We start from the raw sequence: 27,718 nt of genomic DNA, 5'->3' as shown, positions 1-27,718 counted from the left end.
TGTAAAATGTTAATGACATGACTCACCTACCCGACATTTCAGCACAGCAAGCTCATGCCTGGAGATGTGTTTGCTTTGCATTTGGGTCACATTTCTTAAAGCTGAAAAATTTAAAAGGAGATGAAGAGGGCCAAGAGGAAAGGCCAAAGTTTTCAATGAGATCAAGGGCATAGCTCTTCTGAGCTTATTATGATCTTCTCAGGGAGTTTCACGCACAGACAACCAAAACAAAAACCCAGTCAGATCTCTAAGAATCATGGCAGTGTGACTAAAGAGGAGACCAAGTTAACATCTGATGATCTTCAATTCAGCCTTCAATTTTTCAAATGTTCTATTACATTGGAAATATGTAGGAAGCAAATGCAATAAAGAATGCAAAGCTATGATAATTCTTAAAATTCAACTGTACACCAATGAATTCAGTTGGTGAATTGTATTTAATTGTATTAATTCTATTTAATTAATACAAAGCAAGTCACTTTTGACATCGCTGTTTTAGCAAGGTCAAAATCCAAAGGAGGAATGTTTGCAAAAGCCTCCAAAACATGTTGGAACACGTACCATTTTCTTTCTGATCTGTGCCTCTCTATCTCTTATTAATTGGAGTTCTTTTACTTTGCCATTCCTGCCTTTTTTCCTCACTGGGAATATGTTTGCCCTTTTCCTTACTGATCAGACTTTCAAATGCCCCCCATTTGGCAGTCATGCTTTTACCTGCTAACATTTGTGTCCTGTCAATTATTGCCAACTCTTACCTAATCATGTTAAAATTGCCCTACCCCCATTTTAGAATTTTAATTTGAGGACCAGTATTATCCCTTAACAGTAACTATCTTAAGGATTTTAGTGTAGTTAAAATCTAGTCTGCCCCAAATCCATTCACTACGACTTAATTAAATTTTTTAATTTAGACATACAGCATGGTAACAGGCCGTTTCAGCTCCTGAGCCCAATACGCCCAATACACTCAATTGACCTACAACCCCTGGTACATCTTTGAATGGTGGGAGGAAACCAGAGCCCCCAAGGAAAACCCATGCAGACATGGGGAGAATGTACAAACTCCTTACAGATAACATGGGTTTCGAACCCCAATCCCAATCACTGGTGCTGTAAAAGTGTTGCGCTAACTGCTACCCCAACATAGCTGATTAGCTGATGCCCTCCATGATAATAACAAACACTTGCTTGACAATGGAATGCTTTATTGCTCTTGGCAATTGAGGCAAAGTTCATGCCAACCTTTGTCCAGCATGTTGGACTACAAGCTAAGGAAAAGATGGATGGGCTACCATCTAGAGCTTGCAACTCAAGGTGCTCCCAAAACTGGCAAAAGAGCAAATGAGCTTAGTGTAATGTGGGAAATAACCCCAAGAGAACTAAATGAACGCAGTGAAGGCCTCCTCCACCCCCATCTTGCTATGATCCAACTGAGCACTATAAGAATGTAGGAGGAATAGTTTATTTAGCCATTGATTTTATCACAGAATTAATTGAGATCATAGCAGAGCTGCAATTTTACTCTATCTGTCAATGCTCCACATTCCTTAATATTTTTGTTAACATCAATTTTGTTTGTTCCTAGATTTAAAATGAGCAATTAACTTAGGATCAACTGAAGCTGAGAGAAGTATAGTCGACACTTACCAAGTTCTAGTATTTCCCAATTTCAAAACGTGTCATCTACAAAGAAACATAAGTGATGATATTCGGAATTACTATTTTATGAATTCAATAAATCAAACTTCGTACTTGCAGCTGTAAGCAGCTTTAATTTGTTGATAAAACAAATAAACATTTTGCATAACTTCACATTGAGATTTTCATAATGATGAGTAACAAAGCTTGCTGTATAATGTTGATGATATTCAACTTTAAATAGATATAAAAGAAATAAAATAAGATGAAATAAGATGCATTCAAAGAAAAGTATCTTAAACTTACATCTCTGCATAATTATTCAAAATATGAGATGCAAACTCTCGGTCCGCTCATATATTACAAAATATGTCATCATAGTGACTATGGTAACATTACAAACAACAATTATTCTTCAAGGGATAGGCACAAAATTAACAAAAGCATAAATGCAAGGTTTTAACTTTTACATTCCGTCCCCAATTATTATAATAGATATTAATGACTAATATATAATAATTACTATTACAGATACAAAAGTAAGTATGGTAAGTATAAGATTAGAAATCAAAACTTTCTGCTTCTTGTAAAAGACAGATTTTAGTAATAGGCTGATTTAAGTAACCAGTCTTGATTTTAATCCTCACTTGCCGAACGAAACCTTTTTTTTGTCTGGAACTGTTACTGCGATTTTCCCCAGAACCAAGAATTTCTTGCAGCAGAATCACCCATGATAATTACAAAGTCTATGCATACAAAATTGCATTTAGCTTAAAATTGCATTTTTGTCTTTCTTGTAATAATGAAAGATATTCTTTAATTAATCTTTTCCAAAATAAATCCACAATAAACTGCATTTGTCTCCATCTGTGTGTTGCATAGATGTTTTCTTTCTGAAAATGACTCAGAGGCATTAAAAGTTCAGATTTAAGAAATAAGAGATGATTCAGTGTAAGTGCCACAATGTCATTTGAATCAACAGAAATTTTCGTTATTAGACGACTATTTATGATGGATTGGATTTTGCACAATACTGTTTGAAGATTGTTATCATTCAGAATTTGACTATTCAAAATGGAATTAAGAATTTTCTTGATTGATCTAATCATTCTTTCCTATACACCTCCATGATGTGATCCTGTGGGTGGGTTAACTATTCAACTAATTTCATTTTGAAGTAATGCATCATGAATTTGGTGTTGATTCCAATTTTGAATTGCTTTTTGTAACTCTAGTTGAGCTCCTGTAAGTTAGATCCATTATCAAAACATAATTCCTTTACTTGACCATGTCTAATGATAAAAAGTCGAAGAATATTGATAAAAGAGTCTGTATCGAGCGATGCCGTTACTTCAATATGAATTTCTCTTGTAGTCAAAGAAATAAAAATAGTTCCGTATCAATTTTCAACACTTCATCTTCGTTTTACTTGTAAAGGACCAAAATAATCAACTCCCATGTATATAAATGAGGGTTCATCAGGTGAAACTCTGTCTTGTTGCAAATCTGCCATTTGTTGTTGTCCTGGTTTAGCATTCTAATTTTTTTTCGATCTCATTAATTCTGATAGTCACAAAGGTACGAAACCTCGTGGTTTATGTACTATCAGACCAAAACATAGAATCTACTAACTCCATCTGGAATTCTGTTCTTAACACAGTGCCATTTTGCTCGCCATAGTTGCGACAGTCAATTCCATTTGTGGTATGCTAACTGGCTTTAATGTAGCCATTCTGGCTTTTCCCATTACAAATCTACAATGTATTCGCTCTTCATTATTTCACAATAGTAAATAACTGACAGTACCAAAACCACCTTCGCTAGCATCAGAAAAGTGGTGTAACTGAGCAAATGTGACAATTCCAAAGTCTGTTGTTTTAAAACATCTGTTGACTTCAAAACTTTCTAACATTTTCAAGACTCTCAAACCAATTCATCCAATCATGTGTGATGGAATCTGGTATAGTTTCATCCCACCCAAATTTTCTTATTCACAAGTCTCTCGGTTATTAATACTACTGGTACCAATATTCCCAAAGGATCATATGATTATAATAAAAAAATACCTCTTCTTGCAAAAGGTCATTCTTTCAAAACCATTTTGAATTTGAAAACATCAGATTGAACATACCATTGCACTCCTAGAACTCTTTCAACAAGTAGAACGTCACAATCCAAGTCAAGATGTTTTATCTCCTTTGCTCTTTCTGCCTCAGGAATAACAGCCAACACATCTCGACTGCAGTGGCAGAATGGAATGATCTTCCAAAAGAGAGAATTGCGGCAGGGTCCCTTTCATTTAAGAGAAGGTTGGATGTGTACATGGAGGTTAGGGGGTTGGAGGGTTATGGGCAGAGAGCAGGAGTGTTGAGCTAGTGGAGTTGTTCAAATGAATCGGTGCAGACTCGAAGGGCCGACATGGCCTGTTTCCACGCTGTAAACAGCCATATAGTTATATATGGTTATTTCGTAAGGAAGAAACCTCCTTTATGACAGATATTATTTAACTCTTGATAAAGATCTATTGCTTATTTTTTTTTTAAACCACTAGAGTAAGACAAACATTAGGTATAATCCTGCCTTGCTGTCCATCATGACTCCCACATCATGATGTCACCCCTCCATATCTAGTAGCCATGTTAGTCTGATGGTATTAAAGAATGATAAAAGCACCACATCTCTGAGTGCATACCCCGTAAACCAAAAACGTGCCCTATTCCTCAGTATAATGGGCAGCAAAACATTTGATCTCCTTAAAACTTTGCTGTTCCTGGAGGACACAGGGACAAAGACATACATTGAGTTATGCACAGCACTGGGAACCACTTAAGCCCTAGACCACTGATTATGGTTGAAAGGCAACAATTCTGTGAAAGGAAACAAATGCCAGGGGAGGCAATAAGTAAACTGTCCAAGAACTGTCACTTTGAGCAGTTTCTGATCCAAGCACTTTGAGACAGATTAGTGATGGGGTTGGCAGATCGCCAGGGAAAGCAGAAATTACTGGCAATGGACAACGAAGTAACTCACAAAATCGCTTATAGAACTGTCTGCAGCTCAGAAATGGCAGACAAAAATTTTGATGTGGGCTAACAAGACCTGCTGGTTGGGAGGTTTTCCTGCCAACAGGGCTTCCGTTGTGGGAAATACAACCATTGCCCAGAAAACTGTTTCTTCAAAAATTCAAAATACCACCATTGCAACAAAAAAGGACATATCAAAGCGAAATGTCCAATTAAAGAAACAGTAAAATGCAGCTGGACTCAAAATGCTATAATCACCCAACCAAAGTCAAAGCGTTAGCAGAAAGAGAGACCGGCCCTAACAACGATCATAACAACAGCTTTGAAGACGACAAAACAACAACTGCAATCGTACATATCTGAATGATAAATGAAAAAAGGACAATGATTTATATTCAATAAAAATAAAGAACAAACCTCTGAAAATGGAACTTGACACAGGAGCTGCCATGTCTCTAATGCCATTACATTTAAAGCAACACTTGCTGCCACGCTTTCCAGTGAAAACAACTGAAGTTACACTGAGATCTGTTGCTGGAGACAAAATCAAAGTGTTTGGGAAATGTACGGTCAAGGTACAATACAAGCAACAACAACCAAAAACACTATCTCTCTACATCATAGATACCCAGGGACCAGCACTTTTTGGAAGAAACTGGCTACAACACATTCCCCTAGATTGGCTGGAAATTGACTAAACCACGACGACTTCACCCAGCCAGAACTCAACCAGATTCCCAATGACCATGCAATGGTCTTAAGCAGATCAAGCCAAACTGCAATTAAAAGACAATGTGGAACCAAGGTTCATCAAAGACAGAGCAGTTCCATTTGCAATGAAAGTAAAAAATTGAAGCCGAGTTAAATAGATTAAAAGATGAAGGCATATTAGAACCAATAGAAATCAGTGATCGGGCAGCACCCATCGTACCTGTATGGAAAGCAAACGGTGAGATTCACATTTGCAGCGATTACAAAGTCACCATCAACCAGGCACGAGAGGTATCAGAACTCCCCATGCCCAAAGCAGAAGAACTATTCCAAGCACTAAATGGAGGGCAAAAGTTCACAAAACTAGATTGTCACAGGCATACCAACAAACAGAGTTGGATAAAGAATCAAGACAATATGTGACAATCAATATCCACCTGAGACTGTTCACCTATACGTGCATGTCATACGGAATTTAACCTGCACCTGCGATTTTTAAAGCTACAATGGACAAATTACTCCACAGAATAGCAGTGGATGTTACCTTGATGACATCATCAAAGGGCTAAAATGACAGAGAACACTTACAAAACCATGAAAAGCTCCTACAATTAGATTACAACAGGCCAATGTACGATTACCACAGGATAGATGTGTCTTCATACTGCTGCCCTCAGTGACATTCTTGGGATTTAAAATTAACAAGGAGGGGTTACGAATGGATCCAGTGGCCACAGAAGCCTCATATCCCACCAACGTTGGAATTACAGTCTTTTCTAGAGCTTGTAAATCATTATTGGAACCATATCCCTAACATGTCAACACTATGCAGCCCCTTAAACTGCATACTCAAGAAAGATCAAAAATGGTACTGGAATGTGGAAATTAAAAACACAGCTGATTGACTAAAAGAAATATTAATGTCAACACTTTAGGTACTGATCCACTATGACCCAATCAAGGAAGTGACTCTCGCTGTTGATGCTTCACCCGTAGGGCTGGGAGCAGCATTGTCCCAAATCACAGAGAAAGATGAGCAACCCATCGCATATGCTTCGCAGACATTAACTATAAGTGAACACAATTAGGCACAACTGGAAACAGAAGGATTAGCAATAAGTTTTGGTGTAAAAAGATTCTACCAAAATCTCTACGGAATAACTTTCACCCTAATCACTGAGAAAAAATCTCTAAGTTTGATTCCCCACAAAGAGATACCAATATTAGCTGCAGCCAGAATTCAAAGATGGGCCATGCTACTTGCTGCATACGACTATGAGTTAAAACATAAACCAGGAACACTCAGCAGCCATGTGGATGGTTTATCACACTTAGCACTACCTGAAACTGAACAAAAAAGAAATTATTAAATAGACAGTAGAAGCAGCAGCTATCAACCAAGAATAACTGCAACAACTGCCCATGACAACCCAGATGATCGGCAAAGAAACCTGAAAGGAGGCAATGTTAACCAAAGTCTTAAACGTCACCCTTAATGGATGGCCAGAATCTGAGGACATACCAGAAGACCTGAAAACTTACTTCATATGCCGTCATGAACTATCATTTGGAAGAGGGATGTTTACTATGGGGTACCTGTTCAATTATCCTGGCCAAATGGCAAAACACCATATTATCAGAGCTGCACCACAACCATCCAGGAATGGTACAAATGAAAGTGTTGGCCCAGATGCATGTTTGGTGGCCATCAATAGACAGAGACATTGAAACAACAGTGAGAGAATGCAAAATATGTCAGTCAATCCAGCTAAAAATGCTGCAGGCTGAGGCCAACCCATGGAAATGGCCTTCCAGACCCTGGCATTGGATTCACGTAGACTTTGTGGGGCCATTCATGGGAGAGACTTTCCTTATAGCGGTGGATGCACATTTCAAATAGCCAGTAGTTTTGCAAATGAAAAAGACCAAAACCAATTCCACAATTGAACAGCTACGGGCCATGTTTGCCACATATAGACTACCTCATGAATTGGTCATGGAAATTGGACCCTAGTTTACATCAGAACCTTTTAAGAGATTTATTTGTGACAATAATATCAGACGTATTTTGTTGGCACCCTATCATCCAAATACTAATGGGGAGACAGAACGCTTTGTACAAACATTCAAGAAGGCATCCTTCTAAGAAACTCCTAAACGCCTCCTGAACTCACACAATTGCAGATTTCCTATTGGGGTACAGAAACACACCGCGTTCTACCACAAAACACACCCCAGCAGAATTGATGTTTGGCCACAACCTGAGGACAAGACTGTTCACAGTTTACCCTGATCTGAGCCTTCATTTCGAAAAATCCACATCACCATAAACCTTACCTAGAACACTGGAGGTGGGTGAGAGAGCACTGGCACAAGATTACAGACAATACAAAGACCCATGGGTAGTAGGGGTGATCTTACAAAAGTTGAGCCCCTGCTCATACTCTGTTCTAGTGGGAGACAGACTGTGGAAATGACACACTGACCAACTGTGGCTATTGTTTGACACCAAAGTCCACAAACTACCTCACGACCTGGAGGAGGTAGAACCCTTGGGCCGAGTAAGAGGGGCGGAGATGGGTAGCCCAGTAACTGCGAAAAGCAGCCCAGCACATAGAACCTCAGAGGCCAGCGAAAGCCAGCAGATGCCGTTGTCCCGACTATCTATGGGTCCCTCCCAGAGCAGCTCTGAACAAATACTGGTCCAGCATGCCATGCCGATGTGGTACGAGAAAAAGAAGACCAGTCGAGCGCTTTAAGGACTATGTTACGTAATTATTATTAATTTTCTTTCCTTATTATAATCACTCAATATATGTACCCTATTCTCACTAGTCGTCATGGGCCCGATGTAGTAATGGTAGTTAGAGGGGGCCCATTCAACATTTATTGCACAGGGGCAAAGAATGTTTTGTAAAAGCCCACCCTGCTGTCCATCATGACGCCCACATCATGATGTAATTGCTCCATCTATATATTTCTGTATGTCAGTAGCCATGTTAGTCTGATGGTATTAAAGAATTTGAAAAGCACCATGTCTCTGAGTCCTAATTCTGTAAGTGCATACACAACAATCATCAATACAGAAATTATTTCTGACGATGCTGATAGACTGAGAATTAAATTGCTCTTCCTGAGAGCAAGATTTGCACAACTCAGTGACCAAGTTGCTCCATATAGATGAACTTTCATATCTTTACTGTAATTGCCATTAGGCCACCATAACAATTGTAAAAAATCACGATCTTCTGATGGTACTTTCACTTGATGAAATATCACTTCAATATCTGCAGAAATCACAATTGGGTCTTTACAAAATCTTATCAGAACGCCTATTAAAGTACTGGTTAAATCTGGACTTTGTAAAAGTTGAGAATTCAATGAAACTCCTTGAAATGATGCTCCACAATCAACTACTACATGTAGTTTTTAATTTTGTGGATGTATAACTCCATGATGAGGTAAATACTATGTTCTACCATCTTTATGCTCCAAGATATCTTCTAATACCTTTTCTACATCAGGATTCACAACTGAACTTTCAGATATTGCTGACTGTGTCTCTATCTTTAGCATTTTGCTCTGTACAGCGCCAGTGGGACTTTGCAATGTACATTCGTCTGTTTCATTTCCACTAATCTTTAAGTCAGCTAATGAGGCCTGCAATGCCTTATTGGAGTCTTCTTCTTGCTTGGTCGTTGAAGGCACTTCTTCAGTGGTGGCTGACTCCAATCTCCTTCCACGCATTGTCAGTCCACCATGCATGCTCAGCTCACAATCAAATAGTTGTTTGAGAGGAGTGGTTTGCTCGAGGTCTTTAATCCAATGAGACTTCAGGATTTCTCTGCCTGGTTTGCCTCTGTGTTCTTCACACAGATAGCATCTCAGTTGTTTGTACAACTTTTCAAACCATTCTTCTGGGCTTCCTGTCAGATTGGCTGGGATCTTATCTCTCCAAGGTTACAGGTGTCTGCAGTCAGACAGACATGTTCCCATAGAGGCTTCTGGAATCTTCTCACAGACAACTAGACTTCTTTAAAGCTTAATTGCTTAACAAATTGTGGCTCTTTCATACAAATTTTATGAGCCTTTCTTCCACACAAATTTCACAATCATAATTTTTCTTTGAATAAGAATATAGACACTCCAAGTTCTAGTATTTCCAATTTCAAAACATGATCTTCAAAGAAACATAAGTGATGATATTCTGAATTACTATCTTATTAATTCAATAAATCAAACTTAGTAGTTGCAGCTGTAAGTAGCTTTAATTCATTGATAAAATGAATAAACATTTTGCATAACTTTGCATTGATTTTCACAATGACGAGTAACAAAATTTACTGTATAATGATTATGATATTCAACTTTAAACAGATAAAAGAAATAAACAAAATCAGATGAAATAAGATGAATTAAAAGTACCTCAAGCTTACATCTCTGTCATGATTCTTCAAAGAATGAGATGCAAACTCTCAATCTGCTCAGATATTACAACATATGACATCATTGTAACTATAGTAACACTACAAACAACAATTAGTCTTAAAGGGATAGGCACAAAATTAACAAAAAGCAAAAACACAAGGTTTTAACCTTTACAAGAAGTTTGTTCCAAACTTTTATTATCCTGTGTATATAGATGTGTTTCCAAGCTTCACACTAAAAATGTTTGATTCAAGGATTGGAAGGCATAGTCTAAAAAAAAATGTATTGTTGTGGCTCAATGAAGTTCTAAAAGACCACCTCGAACAGTTCTGAGTTTAGATATCCTGCCTTCAGACTGCAACAACTCAATTTGAATTGTGCTCCATGGATCACTGGTGCACCTCAAACAACACCCTCTCACTACAATAGTGGTTAAGTTACTGGATTTGCAACCAAACATCTGGAGTGTTGATCCAGAGTTATGGGTTCAAAACCTATTATGATACCATGGGGATTTAAATAATTAGATAACTGAAAAATAAATTATGGTGCCTGTGAAAGTTGACCATTCAAATATAATAGTTATGAAATAGACATTTAGTTCACTAGAAATGAAAACCATCATCTTTACCCAGTTGCAATGATTTCTGCACACACACTAACTGTGGACTCTGTGGCATTTGACAATTACGAGCATCCTGTCCTCCAGGCTCATGAGCCCCCAGAGACATGCCTGTCTCTCCAGCTTGTCTAATGTTAGATATTGACAGTTTCTCTCTGCAAGAGGGAGGGACATGTGTTAATGAGTGTTTTGGAATCTCTTTGAGTAATTTGCCTGCAAAACAATATATGATGATGTTTGCACTTTTGGGTATGTGTCAGGATGTAGGTGGACATATGAACATGAGCTTCCAACACTGATTGATAGTGATTGGTAGGCAATAGTGGGTAAGTTATGTGAGGAAATTAAATTTTGTGGTGTCTTCACAGACCTTCTGTGAGGTTATTAATTATTTTTGGGTCATTCAATCCACATCTTTATGGGACTTTAGGTGGTTATTTCATCAGCACCCTCTCAAAGCTGCCTATAGGCCTCGATGACCTTCTGGTATCTTGTGCATTGTGTTTTCTGTGTACTGTTGGGATCCATAAAATCGGTGGAAATTAATCACTAATGGGAATTCCAGTGAGGGACATGGGTTCAAGATAAAGGATCGATCGTTTGTAACTGACGTATGTTGAAACTTCTCACAGAGGGTCGTGAATTTTTGGAATGCTTTGCCCCAGAGAGTTGTGGAGGATAGCTCATTAGAAGTATTTAACAAAGTGTAGCTGATAAATTTTTAAAAGATCTGGAAATTGAGGTAATCGGGATCTAGCACAGAGGAGGAGCTGAGTATATCAACATGAGTGCATAATTCAATTTGTTCAGGAGCTTCTCAAGAGAAAACAAAACAAATGAATCTTGATTTTAGTTACTTCAACAAAAAAACCCAGAGGTTTAGCTTTGCAGTCTGGACATTACAGTTATGCTCCCCATCAACTCTTTCTCTTTGACAGTGCCTTGGGGTTGAGGATTATTTGCATCCATTCTAATTCAAAGGGGTGGAAAATTTCAATGTGTGAATTCTTTTCATCTGTGGTGCTTATTGCACTTTGACTACTAGATGGTCTTGACAGAGTATTGGTCAAGTGGCAAAGTGATTGGATATTTCTCCGCTTCACAGGCCAGCGTACAGAAAAGTGCAGTGGCATATGCCCACATCGGTTACATCAGGCATGACTTGAGGAGTCAGATGGCTTACTCCTGCTTATATTTTCTTGTGTGTTAGTATGCAAATGCATGTTTTTCACCACCAGCCAAAATCTTCCACAAGCTTTTACTAAGACAATGTGTTCATTTTCCTATACAGTTGAGAGGACCAGGAGAGTGTTGCCAGATCTATTCTATTTTCACACCGTTATTTTATTTTCTCCAAGGCTTTTCTCTCCAGACTGAAATTTGGTATCAAATGAGTGAGTTCAGTCATGAGGTGTGACAGGTGCTAAAGCCCAAGAGGTCATCAAGATCTACCATAGTTAATTATGTCTAAGACCCAATCCGCATTTGAGGGGAGTATTTCTTATGCTCTATTGATTGTCTCAAAATTCATTCCCAGGTTGAAATGCTAAACAAAATAAATCAAAGTTACAGTAATGTTTAACTTTTAAATTTAAACATACAGCTCGGTAGCAGGCCCTTTCAGCCCATGAGCCCATGTCGCCCAATAACACCCAATTGCCCTACACCCCTGGTATATTTTGAAGGGTGGGAGGAAACCAGAGCAGACCCAGGGAGAACGTACAAACTCCTTACCGACAGCGGGGGATTGGAACCCCTAACCCGACTGCTGGTGTTGTAACAGTATTGTGCTAACTGTTATATTAACCTAGCCTCTAAGACTTTGCTCTGTTGACTTCAAAGGCAAGAAACATGTCTGATTATGACAACCTTTTTTTTAATCCTGGTAATGGAATGAAAAGTGATTGTATTAGTATTCTCCATTGAAATGCTCCATAAAATGTTGCCATGTGGTTTAAGAAAGACTTGGAATACATAATTTAAAATTTTACATGTGGTAGAACCCTACTGAAAAGTGGAAATTAATGCTCGTGCATGCCCATTAAACACATTATATAGTAAAAGTTCTATTTCAGGCTTTCATTGGTACTGAATTATGGAAATGAAGTTCAATGTGTAAACAACGCTTTAGTAGTGCCAACAACTGAAGAATTTCTATTCCACTCAATGAAGTAGAATGCACATGTAATGTTTTATATTTTGCTTATTCAGAGTTATTTGTTGTAGTTTATAAATTTGATGCATAGAGGCAAAAATTATTAAAAGGCACATTCTTCTAGTAATTCTGAAATTGAGAAATATATATAATGAAAGCCCAATGAAACACTTATTTACCTTTTGTTTCTGAGGACTCTGAATCCAGAATGACTTAAAATATGTTTTTTTTAATGTTGTCAATTAATCATTTTATAAGTTCTAAACTGTTCCTTTCGATTGTAGTTGTAATATCTCCAGCTAATTTGGGGTGGCTTGGTTAGAGTAATGATTAGTGCAATGCTGTTACAGCATCAGCGATCGGAATCCTGGGCTGTCTGTAAGGAGTTTGTACATTCTCCCCGTGTCTGCATGGGTTTTCCCTGAGGGCTCCAATTTCCTCCCACTGCTTGAAACATACTGGAGGTGTTAGGTTAATTGGGTGTAATTGGGCAGCATGGGCTCGTGGGCCGAAAGGGCCTGTAACCAGGCTGTACATCTAAATTTAAATTTCATTCCAGAGCTGAAACACAATATCCTGCTCTCAACAATTTTGTATACATTCATTAAAATAGACCTAAAAATTATGTAAAAGTGTTCCAACAGCTAGGTGGACAAGCCGCCAAGGCCAGATGAGAACCATCCCAATTTCTGAGGGGATGCAAGGGAGGAGATAGCTGGGGTCCTGAGGGAGATTATTGCAAGTTTGTGAGGCACAGCTGGGTTGAAGCTGACTACTGTTGTTCCACTCTTTCAAAAGGGAAGCAGAGATAAGTGAAGTAACTAGGCTGGTCCAAGGGATTAGACATGAGACCCAAGAGGAGCGGAATAATTGGATGTAATGTTGGCTTGGTAAAAGGAGGCTGAGGGATTGCTGGAATGATGCTTTACTGATTGGAAAACTGCAACTGGTGGTGTTCCATAGGGATCAGTGCTGGGATTGTAATTTATATTGACAATGTGGACAGGAATGTAGAGGGTATGAATATGAATTGTTTGGATGCTACGAACACTGGTGGTGTGAGTAATGAGAAACGTTGTCAGAGACTGCAGCTGGATAGAGATCAGAAGCAAAATTGGTCAAAGTGTTGGCAGATGGAATTTAAAGATGATAAGTGTGTCTGTGTTTGCTTGCATGTATTCTTATGTATGGGCATATGCCAATGCACTGGGCTGTGAAGCAGAGGAATATCCAATCCCTTTGCCACTGGACCAATACTCTGTCAAGACCATAGTAGTAGCTAAAGTGCAATAGGCATCACAGGTGAAAAGAATCTATGCATTGACATTTTCCTCCACTCTAAATTGGAATGGATACAAATGATCCTCAACCCCAAGGCACTGTCTAAGAGAAAAAGTTGGTGGGGAGCTCAACTATAAAGACTACAAAGCCAAAACTTTTTTTTTGTTGAAGTGACTAAAATCAGGATTCATTTGTTTTGTTTCCTCTTGAGGAGCTCTTGAACAAATTAAATTATGCACTCATGTTGATATACTTGCGTTATCTAAGAGTTGGGCATGTTAGGCCTTCCTTGTACGGCTGACTTTTAAATACTAGCATTTTACAGAAGTTGGCTCAGTAGAAGCATGCATTTGCTGGAAACTTCCCTTCAACTCTTTCCTTGCTTGCTGTGGAGTAAATGTATTTTTATTGTGTTGCTTTATTTGAACACATATTGCTTCAGAGTATGGATACAGGAATAGAGGTCTGTGAGTTTATGTCCCCAAAATGTTGATAGCAGTAAAGTAGATTGATTAAGAAGTTCACATCATGCTGGACCATTGCAGAATGAGAAAGTGAGGCTAAACAACAGCATGGCATCAATTTTTCTTTTAGTGACATGACTTTCTGTGAAAAATAGCATATAACTGGCCCCACTTGAAATATTAGAACATAGAGCATTACAGCAGAGTACAGCCCTTTGGCCCACAATGTTGTACCGACCTATATAAACTGATCCAACAATCTAAACCTTCCCTACCTCACACCCTTAACCCCCTATTTTTGTTGCATCCATGTCCCTGTCTAAGAGTCTTTTACATGTCCCTGTTGTACCAGTCTCCACCATCAACCCTGCAATACATTTCAGGCACCCACAACTCTCTGTATAAATGACCCATCCCTGATGTTTCCCCTAATCTTTTCTCCCTTCACATATACAGATGTTCTCTGGTATCTGCTACTGTCATCCTGGGATGTAGGTGCTGGCTGTCCATGTTATCTATGCGTCTCATAATCTTGAAGTCCTTCATTATGTGACCTCTTATCCTTCTTCACTAATAGAAAAGCCTCATAAGACATGTTCTCGAAAGCATATAGCATCCTGGTAAATATCCTCTGTACCCTCTCCAAAGCTTCCACATGCATCCTGTAATGAGGCAACCAGAATTGAATCCATTATTCTAAGTGTGGGGTCTAACCAACTGCAACATTACCTCACAGACCTTGATCTCAATCCCATGACTAATGAAGGCCAGCATTCCATAAGCCTTTTTTACTGGTCTCTCAACCTTGAGAAATTCTATGTGTTTTGACTTCAAGGTCCCTCTGATCTTCCACAGTGATAAGAATCCTGCCATTAACCATGTACTCCACCTTCGCATTCATCTTTTGAAAATTCATCACTTCACACTGATCTGATCGAACTCCATCTGCCACCTCTCTGCCAAACTCTGCATCTATATCCTACTGCAATCTATGACAAGCTTCTAGACTATCCATAAAGTCTCCAATCTTTGTGTCATATGCAAACTTACAGACCTATCCTTCCACTTCTTTGTTCAGGCCAGTTATAAAAATCACAAAGAGCAGGCATCCCAGAACAGATCCCTGTAGAAATCAACTAGTCACTGACCTCAGGCAGAAGATGTTTCATCTACTACTACCCTGTTTGCTAACAGAAGTGTATAAAACTATGAGGCGTTGACAGGGTAGACAGCCAAAAGCTTTCCCATGTTAGAAATGTCACATACTAGAACACATGTATTTAAAGTTGGGGTGGGCAGGGGGGAATGGTTAAGGAGCAAAAATGTTCACAGGACAATTTTTTTTACATAGAGATTGGTAGGTACCTAGAATTGACTTCTAAGACTAGTGGTGGAAGCACATACAACAGTAGCATTTAAGAGGCTTCTAGACAGACACATGAGAATGCAATGAGTAGAGGGATATGCGTCATATGCAAGGAGTAGATGTGTTAAATTTGGGCATCATGTTTGATGCCAGCACATAGGTCGAAGGATCTGTTCCTTTCTTGTACAATGAAATAATTAAATTTTATATACTTGAAAATTTAGGGATGTACCAAAGTTTTAGAAAAAAACACACTATTTTCATTCTTATAAATAATTTACAGGACAAAAGAGAGGGAAATTGTAATGGCCTTTTATTCAACACTTCTTTTCTTTGGCTTGGCTTCGCGGACGAAGATTTATGGAGGGGGTAAAACTAGTTCAGCCACAAATGGTGTATTATTTCTGTTTTGGAACTTCTGCTCATATCCTTTGAGGGAATTAACTAGTGACATAAAACAAAAGATACAAAAGAACCAATAGGACATTTTAGCTGGCTATAGTAGAAACAGAAACAATAATTTAATTTTCCCCTCTCTGTTTCAATGCTGGTCAATAACTTCTAATGCAAATTTGAATTGTGATATTGTGTTACATAGATAGCTTCATAAAGTAGTGTCCAATAGATAAGCCACAAATATATAACAAGACATGTCTTTGCAACTGAAACAGTGCTGAGAAATAAGTAAAGCACAAGATATAATACATGTAACAAACAATAAAAATAAAAATAAAGCTTGTTTATTTTGCTAAAATCAACATGATGTTACAAGTAGTGTTTCTACCTTGTGTGAAGATTGAAGCTTGCCAAAGAAATACCTTCAGTTAGTTTAGGTCCAAAATTCTTCATTTAAATCATTTAAATGCTTCTGCTGAGACAACTTCTGTAAAATGCTAATATTTAAAAGTCAGCCATACAAAGAAGGCCTAACATGCCCAACTCATAGATAATGCATGTATATCAACATGAGTGCATAATTTAATTTGTTCAAGAGCTCCTCAAGAGAAAACAAAACAAATGAATCCTGATTTTAGTCACTTCATTTAAATTCCTTAAATCTCCATCCTTTTGAGAAAATTGTTGTTTGTCATCTATATCAATGATCTGGATGATAATATGGTAAAATGGATTAGTAAATTTGCAAATGACACTAAGATTGAGGTGTTGTGGACAGCAAAGAAGGTTTTCAAAATTTGCAGAGGGATCTGGACCAGCTGGTAACAAGGGTTGAAAAATGGCAGATGGTTTTGCATTTTGGAAGGACAAACCAAGAAAGGACATATACGGTAAATGGTAGGGCACTGAGGAGTGAGGTAGAACAGAGGGATCTGGAAATAATGATACATAATTCCCTGAAACTAGCTTTTGGCATATTGGCCTTCATAAATCAAAGAATTGAGAACAGGAGTTGGGATGTTATGTTAAAGTTGTAGAAGATATTGGTAAGGTTTTGGAGTATTGTGTGCAGTTTTGGTTACCTAACTAAAGGAAGAATATCAATAAGATAGATAGAATGCAGAGAAGATTCACTGGGATGTTCCCTGGACGTCAGGGACTGAGTTACAGGGAAAGGTTAAGCAGGCTAAGACTTTATTCCCTGGAGTGTAGAAGAATGAGGGGTTATTTGATAGAGGTTTTTAAATTATGAGGGGGATAGACAGAGTAAATGTAGATAGGCTTTTTTCCACTGAGGGTGTGTAAAATAACCTGTTACCATGCTGTAGATCTAAATTTAATTTTTAAACAGTCCTTGGGACAAAAGTGTACAAATCCTAATATTCTTTCTGTGTTTATGTGAAATTAATGCTGAAATTAACACCAACTGATTTTTGTCTATCTCCTTCTCTACTACTTCTTGAAGAGCAGAAGGTAGACACAGGAGTCACGTGATGGAGTAGTGGCCGGACGGTGAACTCCAGCCCTCTCCAGAAAAGTCGGGAAAAACAAGAGAAAATACAAAGGCACAGAAATACAAGTTAAAGAAAAGTGAGTATAAAGGTGGAAAGAAGATGGAGACAAAAGGAGAAAAATCAAAATCAACGGAAAGAAGAGAGGAAGAGAAGACAACGGAGGAAAAAGGTGAAGGCCTTACCTGTCCGAAGAGGCCCGCTGTGGAGAGAGGACCCCACTACCTCAGGTCGGTAGAAAAAGAACTACAACAATGGCTCACAGAGCCGAGTAAAAGTGCGCAACCGCGCATGCGCGACTCCTCGCACATGCGCGATGCGCATGAAAAAAAACACACCGACGGGAGGGGGGACCAGCTGGGGAGTCGATCTCCACAGCCGGCAACGACAGCTGCAGAACACCTGCAGCAAGAAGAGACCACAGAAGACAATGGAAACAAGAAAGAAGAGGAGGAAAGGGCAGCAAAGAAACAACAGATGGTCAACCTAGAGGAAGAAGAAGAGGAAGAATACAGTGAAATAGATAAAGGGAAAGGCAAGGTAAAGGATATACTTGCTCTTGTTAGAGGATACATGGAGTCATTTAAAGAATGGCAAACACAGGAATTCAATGATTTAAGAAGAAGAATAAACAACACAGAAAAGAAAATAAATAAAATGGATATGACCTTAACAGAAATGGGGAAAAAAATGGACAAGATGGAAGAACGGGCAATAGCAGCAGAAATGGAGGTAGAAGACTTAAAAAAGAAATTGGAGGAATCTAATAAAAAAACTAAAGAGACACAAGAATTACTAGCCCAAAAAATAGATATAATGGAAAATTATAACAGAAGAAATAACATAAAGATAGTGGGCCTTAAGGAAGATGTAGAAGGCAAGAATATGAGGGAGATTATAAAAGAATGGATCCCTAAGGCCCTAGGATGTCCAGAACTACAGCAAGAAATGGAAATAGAAAGGGCACATAGAGCATTGGCCCCTAAACCACAACCACAACAAAAACCAAGATTTATTGTAGTAAAATTCCTAAGATATACTACAAGAGAAAAGGTACTGGAGAAGACAATGGAAAAAGTAAGAGAGGGCAACAAACCACTGGAGTATAAAGGGCAAAAAATCTTCATTTATCCAGATATAAGCTTTGAACTCCTAAAGAAGAGAAAAGAGTTCAATGCAGCAAAAGCGATTTTATGGAAGAAAGGATATAAATTTACACTGAAGCATCCTGCGGTATTGAAAATATTTATTCCAGGACAACAAAACAGACTATTCTCGGATCCAGAAGAAGCACGAAAATTTGCAGAACAATTACAAAAATAGACTGAGGGATGAAGACGGGTAATGAGAGCAAAAATCATCACGATTGATATGTATGTGGGTAAAGACAAAAATAGACTGAGGGATGAAGACGGGTAAGGAGGGTAAAAATGACCACGATTGATATGTATGCGGGTAAAGAGGTATAAGAGTGAATAGAGACAATGGGCATATGTGAAAGTATCTGTAATTAGAGGAAAACATAGAGAGTATAGACAAGAATTAATAAGGGAAGGTAATGGAATAGAGAAAATAAAGAGGGAATTAAAAGAGTGACCTTTGTGACATATAAAAAGCGAAATCTTTTCTGGGGGGGGCTGGGTGGGGGAAAAGAGCGGTCACTGCAAAATCAGTTGACGCTTGCGAGTGGATTCGCAAATCCAAATGGAGAGGGGAGATGTGGTTGTCCGACAAGGGATAAAGGGCAACTCAGGAGGGGAAGGGGAGATTGGGGATAAAGAAGATAGAAATAGGAGAATAAGGAAAATGTTGGATGTTGTAGGAATGTTGTCTGGTAAAGAGTTGAAAATAAGAAAACAGAAATGGAAAAGGAGGAAAGGTAATGATGGAAAAACGGAAAGAGAAGATAAACAAAATATAAAATGGTTACGCTGAACTATATGACTCTAAATATTAATGGAATACATAACCAAATTAAAAGGAAGAAACTACTAAATTTACTGAAAAAGGAAAAAATAGATATAGCATTTGTCCAAGAAACACACTTAACTGAATTGGAGCACAAGAAATTAAAGAGAGATTGGGTAGGACATGTAACAGCAGCATCGTATAATTCAAAAGCAAGAGGAGTGGCTATATTAATTAGCAAAAATGTGCCATTTAAAATAGAAGAGGAAATAATAGATCCAGCAGGGAGATATGTTATGATAAAATGTCAGATATATTCAGAGCTTTGGAATCTACTTAATATATATTCACCTAACGAAGAAGATCAAAAGTTTATGCAAGATATCTTTTTGAAGGTAGCTAATACGCAAGGGAACATACTAATAGGAGGGGATTTCAATCTGAATTTGGATCCAAATATGGATAAAACGGGGAAAAAAATTAACAGGAAGAACAAAGTAACCAAATTTATAATTAAATCAATGCAAGAAATGAAACTTGTGGACATATGGAGGAAACAAAACCCAAAAGAAAAGGAATACTCATACTACTTGACTAGACATAAAACATACTCAAGGATAGACCTATTCCTGTTATCAGCCCACATTCAAGGGAGAGTTAGGAAAACGGAATATAAAGCTAGACTATTATCGGACCACTCACCCCTGTTATTGGCAATAGAGCTAGAGGACATCCCTCCAAGAATGTATAGATGGAGATTAAACCCCATGCTACTTAAAAGACAGGATTTTAGAGAATTTATTGAAAAACAATTAAAAATGTACTTTGAAGTAAATACGGAATCAGTGGAAGATAAGTTTATACTATGGGACACAATGAAAGCATTCATTAGAGGGCAAATAATAAGTTATGCAACCAAGATGAAGAAGGACTATAATCAGGAAACAGAGCAGTTGGAAAGGGAAATAATAAACATAGAAAAAAAATTAGCAATAAAGGAAGATACAACCAAAAGAAGAGAATTGGCGGATAAAAAAATAAAATATGAAACATTACAAACATATAAGGTGGAGAAGAATATAATGAAGACAAAACAGAAATATTATGAACTAGGGGAAAAAACACACAAAATCCTAGCATGGCAGCTTAAGACAGAGCAAACTAAGAAAATGGTATTGGCAACAAGGAAAAAAGACAAACAAATTACATATAATCCAAAAGAAATTAAGGAAAACTTCAGAGAATTCTATGAACAATTATACCGAACCGAAAACGAAGGGAAAGAAGGGAAAATAGATGAATTTTTGACTAAAATTGAACTACCAAAACTACAAATAGAGGAACAAAATAAATTAACAGAACCATTTGGAACAGTAGAAATACAAGAGATAATAAAAAATTTACCAAATAATAAGACACCAGGAGAGGATGGACTCCCAATAGAATTCTACAAAACATTTAAAGACATAATAATACCGCCCCTCCTGGATGTAATCAACCAGATTGATGAGACACAAAACTTACCAGATTCATGTAAAACAGCAATAATTACAGTGATACTAAAACAAGGGAAAGATCCACTCTCACCAGCGTCATACAGACCAATATCTCTGCTAAACACAGATTATAAGATAATAGCTAAACTATTAGCGAACAGATTAGCAGAACAGGTACCGAAAATGGTAAATTTAGACCAAACTGGATTTATCAAAAAAAGACGCACAACAGACAATATTTGTAAATTTATTAACTTAATTCATGCAGTAGAAGGAAATAAAGCACCGGCAGTAGCAGTTGCTTTAGACGCAGAGAAGGCCTTCGACAGAGTAGAATGGAATTACTTGTTCAAAGTATTGCAAAAATTCAGTTTACCAGAGAAGTATATTAATTGGATTAAAGCATTATATAAGGGACCGTTAGCGAAAGTGACAGTAAATGGACATGTATCAAAGCAATTTAACTTAAGCAGGTCAACGCGGCAGGGATGTCCACTATCACCATTATTGTTTGCGCTAGCTATAGAACCACTAGCAGAATCGATAAGAAGAGATAATAATATAAAAGGAATAAAAATAAAAGACAGGGAATATAAAATCAGTCTGTTTGCGGATGATGTGATAGTGTACTTAACAGAACCAGAACTATCAATAAAAGAACTATATAAGAAATTGAAGGAATATGGAGAAGTGTCGGGATACAATATAAACGTAAATAAAAGTGAAGCAATGCCTATGAATAACGCGGATTTCTCAAAATTTAAGGAGAAATCCCCATTCAGATGGCAAACGCAGGCAATAAGATACCTAGGTGTGCAAATAAACAAAAATCTAGGCCAATTATATAAACTCAATTACAATCCACTAATGAAAAAATTACAGGACGATTTAGAGCATTGGAAAGAGCTACCACTAACACTGATAGGAAGGATAAACTGTATTAAAATGAACATTTTTCCAAGGATACTATACTTATTTCAGGCATTGCCAATACAACTGACAGAAAAATTCTTCAAAGAGTTAAAGAAAATAATAAGGAGATTTTTATGGAGAGGGGGGAAACCGAGGATAGCACTAGATAAATTAACAGAATGGTATAAACAAGGAGGCTTACAATTGCCAAACTTCAAAAATTATTATAGATCCGCACAATTAAGGTACCTATCAGATTTTTATCAAACAAGGGAAAAACCAGACTGGACGAGACTAGAATTAGATAAAATAGGGGAAAAGATACCTGAACACATATTATATAAATGGGACGAAAAATTGGTACAACATAGAACTTCTCCAGTATTACACCATCTCCTCAATATATGGAAGAAGATTCATGTAGAAAGAAATAAAATAAATTACCAAATACCAAAACTAATATTGACGCAAAATAAGCTACTCCCTTTTACAATAGACAACCTTGCCTTTAGAAAATGGGAAAAAAAAGGGATTAAAAGAATAGAAAATTGTTTTTCAGGAAGTAGATTCTTATCCTTTGAACAAATGAGAGATAAGTACAATATAACTGGAGATACAGCGCTGGCATATTACCAACTGAGATCCTACTTGAAAGATAAATTAGGAAGCAACTTGAGTTTACCAGAGGGAAGTAACCTTGAATATGTGATTACAGATACAATGTTAATCAAAAGATTTATAAAAAATATGTATATTAAACTGCAAGAAAAGGAAAATGAGGAAACAAATGGTAAAACTAAACAAAAATGGGAACAAGATTTAAATATAAAGATAAAAAAGGAAACATGGGAGAAGTTATGCTCTGGAACGATGAGAAATACAATAAATACGAGGCTGCGTATGATACAATATAATTGGTTACACAGACTATACATTACACCGCAAAAGTTAAATAAATGGGACCCAACAGTATCTGATAGATGTTTTCGATGTAAAAAAGAAAGGGGAACAACAATTCATGCAATCTGGACATGTGAGAGAGTAGAAAAATTTTGGGATGATCTCAATCAGATATTAAATAAAATAACAGAAAACAATATACCAAAGAATCCAGAGATCTTTCTCCTAAGTAACATAAAAAATAAAGAATTTGGAATTGACTTGGAAGATGCACAAAAAAGATTTGTCAAGATAGCCCTAGCCGTAGCAAAAAAATGTATTATGTCAACCTGGAAATTGGAAGATAATTTGAAAATACAACAATGGTATATAGAAATGAATAAATGTATTCCATTAGAAAAAATAACATATAGTTTAAGAAATAATATTGAAATATTCGAACAAGTATGGGAGCCTTACATTAAATACAATAGCGAAAACCTACCGGGAACAAACATTACCTAAGTTGATGGAAGGAGAAGAAAAGAAAAGAATGGACTCAGTAGAATTTCTGGTGTATTTTTGTTGAATGACAACATTGTCTAACTGAATTAATGCAACCTAGATTGTATACCTAAAATGGATGAGAGGGGGGGGTGGGGGGTTGGCTTGGGAGGAGGGAGGGGGGAGGGAGAAAAAGTCACTGTAAATGTGTGGAAAAGAAAAAGTGTATATCATGGCTATTGTGATTTATGGTGTGAAAAATAAAAAATAAAAAAAATAAAAAAAAAGAGCAGAAGGTAAATGGAATAAATAAAAACAAATTAAAGAAAATGGATGGTCCTTTTTTAGCAGCCAGTTGCAAAGCAATGGTGCTTATAGCTGACTAAGAGCAGAAGTAGACCATTTGGCTATTGAGTCATCTCCTCAAATCCATCATAAGCTGTTCCATTCTCCTACTCAGCCCCACTCTCTTGCCTTCTCCCCATAACCTTTGATACTCTGACTGTTCAGATACCTATCAATCTCTGTCTTAAATAGACCCAACAACCTAGCCTCCACAGCCGCCTGTGGCAGCAAATTCCAAAGATTTACCACTCTCTGGCTGAAGAAATTCTTCCTCATCTCTGTTTGAAATGGGCACCCTTTAATCCTGAAGATGTACCCTCTTGTCCTAGTCTGCACTCTCATGGGAAACAACCTTTCCATATCTGCTCTGTCCAGGGTTTTCAACACTCCGAGGCCTCACCTGTTCCTTATAAAGCCTTAGCATCATATCCCTGATTTTCTATCCTATTCCTCTAGGTATGAATGCCAACATTGTATTCACCTTCTTCACCAACAACTCAACCTGGAGATTAACCTTCAGGTAATCTTGCACAAGGACTCCCAAGTCCCTTTGTACTACCAAATTTTGAATATCTTCCAATCCAAATAATAGGCTGTCCTTTTATTCCTTCTACCAAAGTGAATGACCATACACTTTCCAACATTGTATTTAATTTCCCACTTCTTTGCCCATTCTTCTTTTCTATTTAAATCTCTCTGCTATCTCTCTATTTCCTCCTCACTACCTGCCCCTCCATCTGTCTTTGTATCTTCTTTGTGGCTTTCTCTATCTCACAGAGCACAGATTGGGAGATTGCTTCGTCAAACACCTTCACTCCATCTGCAACAGTGACAGAGACCTCCCAGTAGCTAACCATTTCAGTTCTGTATCACACTCCCATACTCAAGTCGGTCTAAGGCTTTTGTACTAACGCACCATGACCATCTGCACATTGGAGGAAAAAAAAACTCATTTTCTGTCTGGGCACTCTCCAATATGATGTCATTAATATCGACTTTTCTGGTTTCTGCTAACCTGCTCTCCTCTTCCCCCTCCTTCCCTCCCTTCCCCCTCCCTTCCTTCTCCCTTCACCTCACCATCCCTCCTCCCCCTGATCGCTGCTGTCCCCTCTCTCTCTTCTCCACCTATTACCTCCTTCCTTTGCAACCACACCTCCCCCTTACTCTTTTGCTCGGATGCCTGCCAACATACCTTGCTAAAGGGCTCAAGCCCAAAATGTCAGGTTTTTTTTTTTACCTTTACTATTTCAAGGACACTGTTTGACCTGCTGAGTTTCTCCAGCAATGTGTGTTTTTATTTCAACCATGGTGTCTACTGATTTTTGTGTTATACTTTTGTATAATTTCCAACCTGGCCACAAGGCTTTTTATTCTGCAATCTAAATCATTAACATACAATGTAAAAAGAAGGGGTCCAAACACTGACCCCTGTGGTAACCGATATCCAACCAGAATAGAATCTAGAAGAGGATTCCCACTCTCTTCCTGCCAATCAGCCAATGCACTACACATTCTAGTATCCCATAATTCCATGGGCTCTCATCTTGTTAAACAGCCTCATGAATGGCACCTTGTCAAATGCCTTTTGAAAATCTAAATATACAATATCTTCTGCATGTCCTTTGTCGAGCTGGCTTGTGCTTTCCTCAAAACATTGCAGTAGGTTTGTCAGATAAGATTTTCCCTTCAGGGAACAATGCTAACTTTGGCCTATCTTGAAATGTATCACCAAGTACTCTGTAACCTAATTATTGACAATTGACCTCATCTTTGAAAATCCAGACCTGAATGAATGCTCCCCACAAAGATCAAGCAATTTCTGTGGCAATATCTTCCTCTTTATTTCCAGACTAGAGCTGTCCACAAATTGGAGGAGAAACATCTCATATTCTGCCTGGGCACCCTCCAACCAGATGGCATTGTCATCGACATCTTTGGTTTCCATTAGCCCCCACACCCCATCTATCCCCTTCCCCTTTCACTATTTCTTCTGTCCTCTAGGTCTGTCATTCTCTTTTCTCCTTTCCGTCTGTCTCCTTTCCTCCTACTCTGCATCCTACACATGTTCAATTATCACTTTTTTCTTTATTGATCTATGCTTCTCCTCCTGCCCTTTTTTCCCTCCTCCTGAAGACTTTTGATTCAGGTCCCTGCCAGCTTTTTAAAAATAGCTCAGGGCCAAAATGTTAATTATATGTCTTTACCTCCTATGGATGCTGTAAGACCTGCTGAATTTCTCCAGCATTTCTGAGTCTGTTTTACTTCAACCACAGTGTCTGCAGACTTTCCAGTTTCACTTCATATCTACTTCTTTGATCAGTTGCTGTGATAAATCCCCAATTGTCATGTTGGCTAAGCAGCCAATCACATGTAAGATTTTTTTCAGTCATTCAGTGAGAAAGCAATGATCACAATGTTTAGTTATTGTTTCAAATAGTTGGGCTGAACCATCTCAACACCAGCACCCTTGCCAGAATTTATCCAAGTTTCTCTGGGGATGTCCTAGTTTCCGCCAGTAGCGTGAGCCTCTTGCTTGCGGTAGCACCTTTAGTCCTGGCAACTGTGTATCCAGATGTTCCAGTGAACTCCTCAATTACTCCAAAAAGGTAGTAAACTTCTGCTGCTTCTCAGACTGGGAATCCTGCCTGCCAGTTAGTCTGTGCCAGGGTAAACCTGGCATGGGTACAGCAGTCCCATTCAGTCATTCGGGAAGAATCAGCTCAAGGATAAAGGTAAATTCAGTTTGTTCACATTTAATTAAGTTAGTTTAAATTTTAATGTTTGCAATTATGGGTGTGTTTTCAATGTATAAACTAATTTTGGGGTAAATTTAATAATGATTTAATATTTTCAGATTATTTTTTGAAAAGTCCCAAATAACTTTGAATGCTTGTAAATATCAGTCATCCACAAACATTCAATAACAGTAACTCCTTTTAAACTGCCGTACCTGAGTAGCCCTCCTGGGGCCCAGGTGCGATTACTGGGGAAAAGGTGCTAGAAGCACCTTTAAAATTACGGTGGGGGGGGGGATCGACCCATTAAATTGCCAACCCGGCGATTTAAGTGTGATCACGCACCCTCAATGACACATCACACACTCACTGGGAGTACTGCTGGATGTTCAGATGCTGGCTGCCCGATGTCGCCCACACGCAAGTGGTGATGTCACACGAATAAGCAGGTCAGCCATTTTCCTATTCAAATCACCTGTGGACGTAACAAAATTAAGTTTAAGTGGGTTACCTGACTACCTCTGAGGTAGGTCAGGGACTCGGTTAGATTCCAACAGGGTTGACTGGATTGGACCTTTTCTAACTGCAGCATAACTAGAGTGCTAACTGGGCAAATTTCTTGGTTAATCCCATTTTACACAGCAGTTTGAAAGAGCCTAGTGATAGCTTTGACAGCTGATGAAGGCAGGATCTCTGGCCATCATTGTTTTAAGTAGCAGTCTGCTTGTCCTGCAGTCTATTGCAAAGTTCAGGGGTGGGGTTGGGGGATGGTTTCCATCTGATGAGTGCCTGAGGAGTGATGACCTGGGGAAAGCAGCAAATGCTCTCAGGACTCTGGAAGATCTGTCCCAGAAACAAAAGTTCGAAAGATATGCTCAGAATTAAAATTGAAACTGAAATAAGCAAAATATTATATATATATATATATATATATATTATATGATGAAATCAGAGATAATTTGAAGTATTTAAGTGAAATTATTGAAATGGCCACACAGAGAATTAATTTTTCAGGGCCAGATTTAGGGTCAGTAACCTTGGTTCATCACACCATTGAAAACTTAACAAAGTTCTTTGAGAGAAAATAAAAAGAAGATAGACAATTTGTCAAACAGAAGATTATTACAGAAAGCATGAAGTGTGATGCTGGCTGTAACATTTTGTATTGAGAGATTAAATAGAAACTGAAATGGTCTCTGATTTAATGCAAACCAAATATTTTGAGTGAAATTCAACTAGTAACTTATACTGTACCTGTCCATTTAACATTCACCACCAATGACGATTTTCTACCTCTTCATTTCTTAATAACTTTGCTTTGTAATTTTAGGCTTGAAATATGCT

The 27,718-nt window shown here is 38.0% G+C and overlaps 2 long non-coding RNA genes across 5 annotated transcripts in view; one reads left to right on the top strand and one right to left on the bottom strand.

Moving 5' to 3' along the window:
* Positions 1 to 25: 25 nt before the first annotated feature.
* LOC138739169 (uncharacterized) lies at positions 26 to 27,718 on the bottom strand. Its single transcript, XR_011342060.1, has 3 exons — positions 27,629 to 27,718; positions 1,648 to 1,683; positions 26 to 101 (listed from the first exon to the last, which is right to left on the bottom strand). It is a non-coding gene; the product is annotated as an uncharacterized lncRNA (long non-coding RNA).
* Positions 26,085 to 27,718, top strand: part of LOC138749031 (uncharacterized) — a 100,333-nt gene continuing 98,699 nt past the window's right edge. For all 4 annotated transcript variants that reach the window (XR_011348451.1, XR_011348378.1, XR_011348431.1 and 1 more), the window contains exon 1: positions 26,085 to 26,371. This is a non-coding gene — a long non-coding RNA (uncharacterized lncRNA). The remainder of the gene's footprint in view (positions 26,372 to 27,718) is intronic.

The sequence above is a fragment of the Narcine bancroftii genome, chromosome 1 (genome assembly GCF_036971445.1).
Source record: "Narcine bancroftii isolate sNarBan1 chromosome 1, sNarBan1.hap1, whole genome shotgun sequence".
NCBI classification, from domain to species: domain Eukaryota; kingdom Metazoa; phylum Chordata; class Chondrichthyes; order Torpediniformes; family Narcinidae; genus Narcine; species Narcine bancroftii.
Note: the sequence above shows the minus strand (reverse complement) of the source record. Positions and strands in the feature narration are given on the sequence as shown.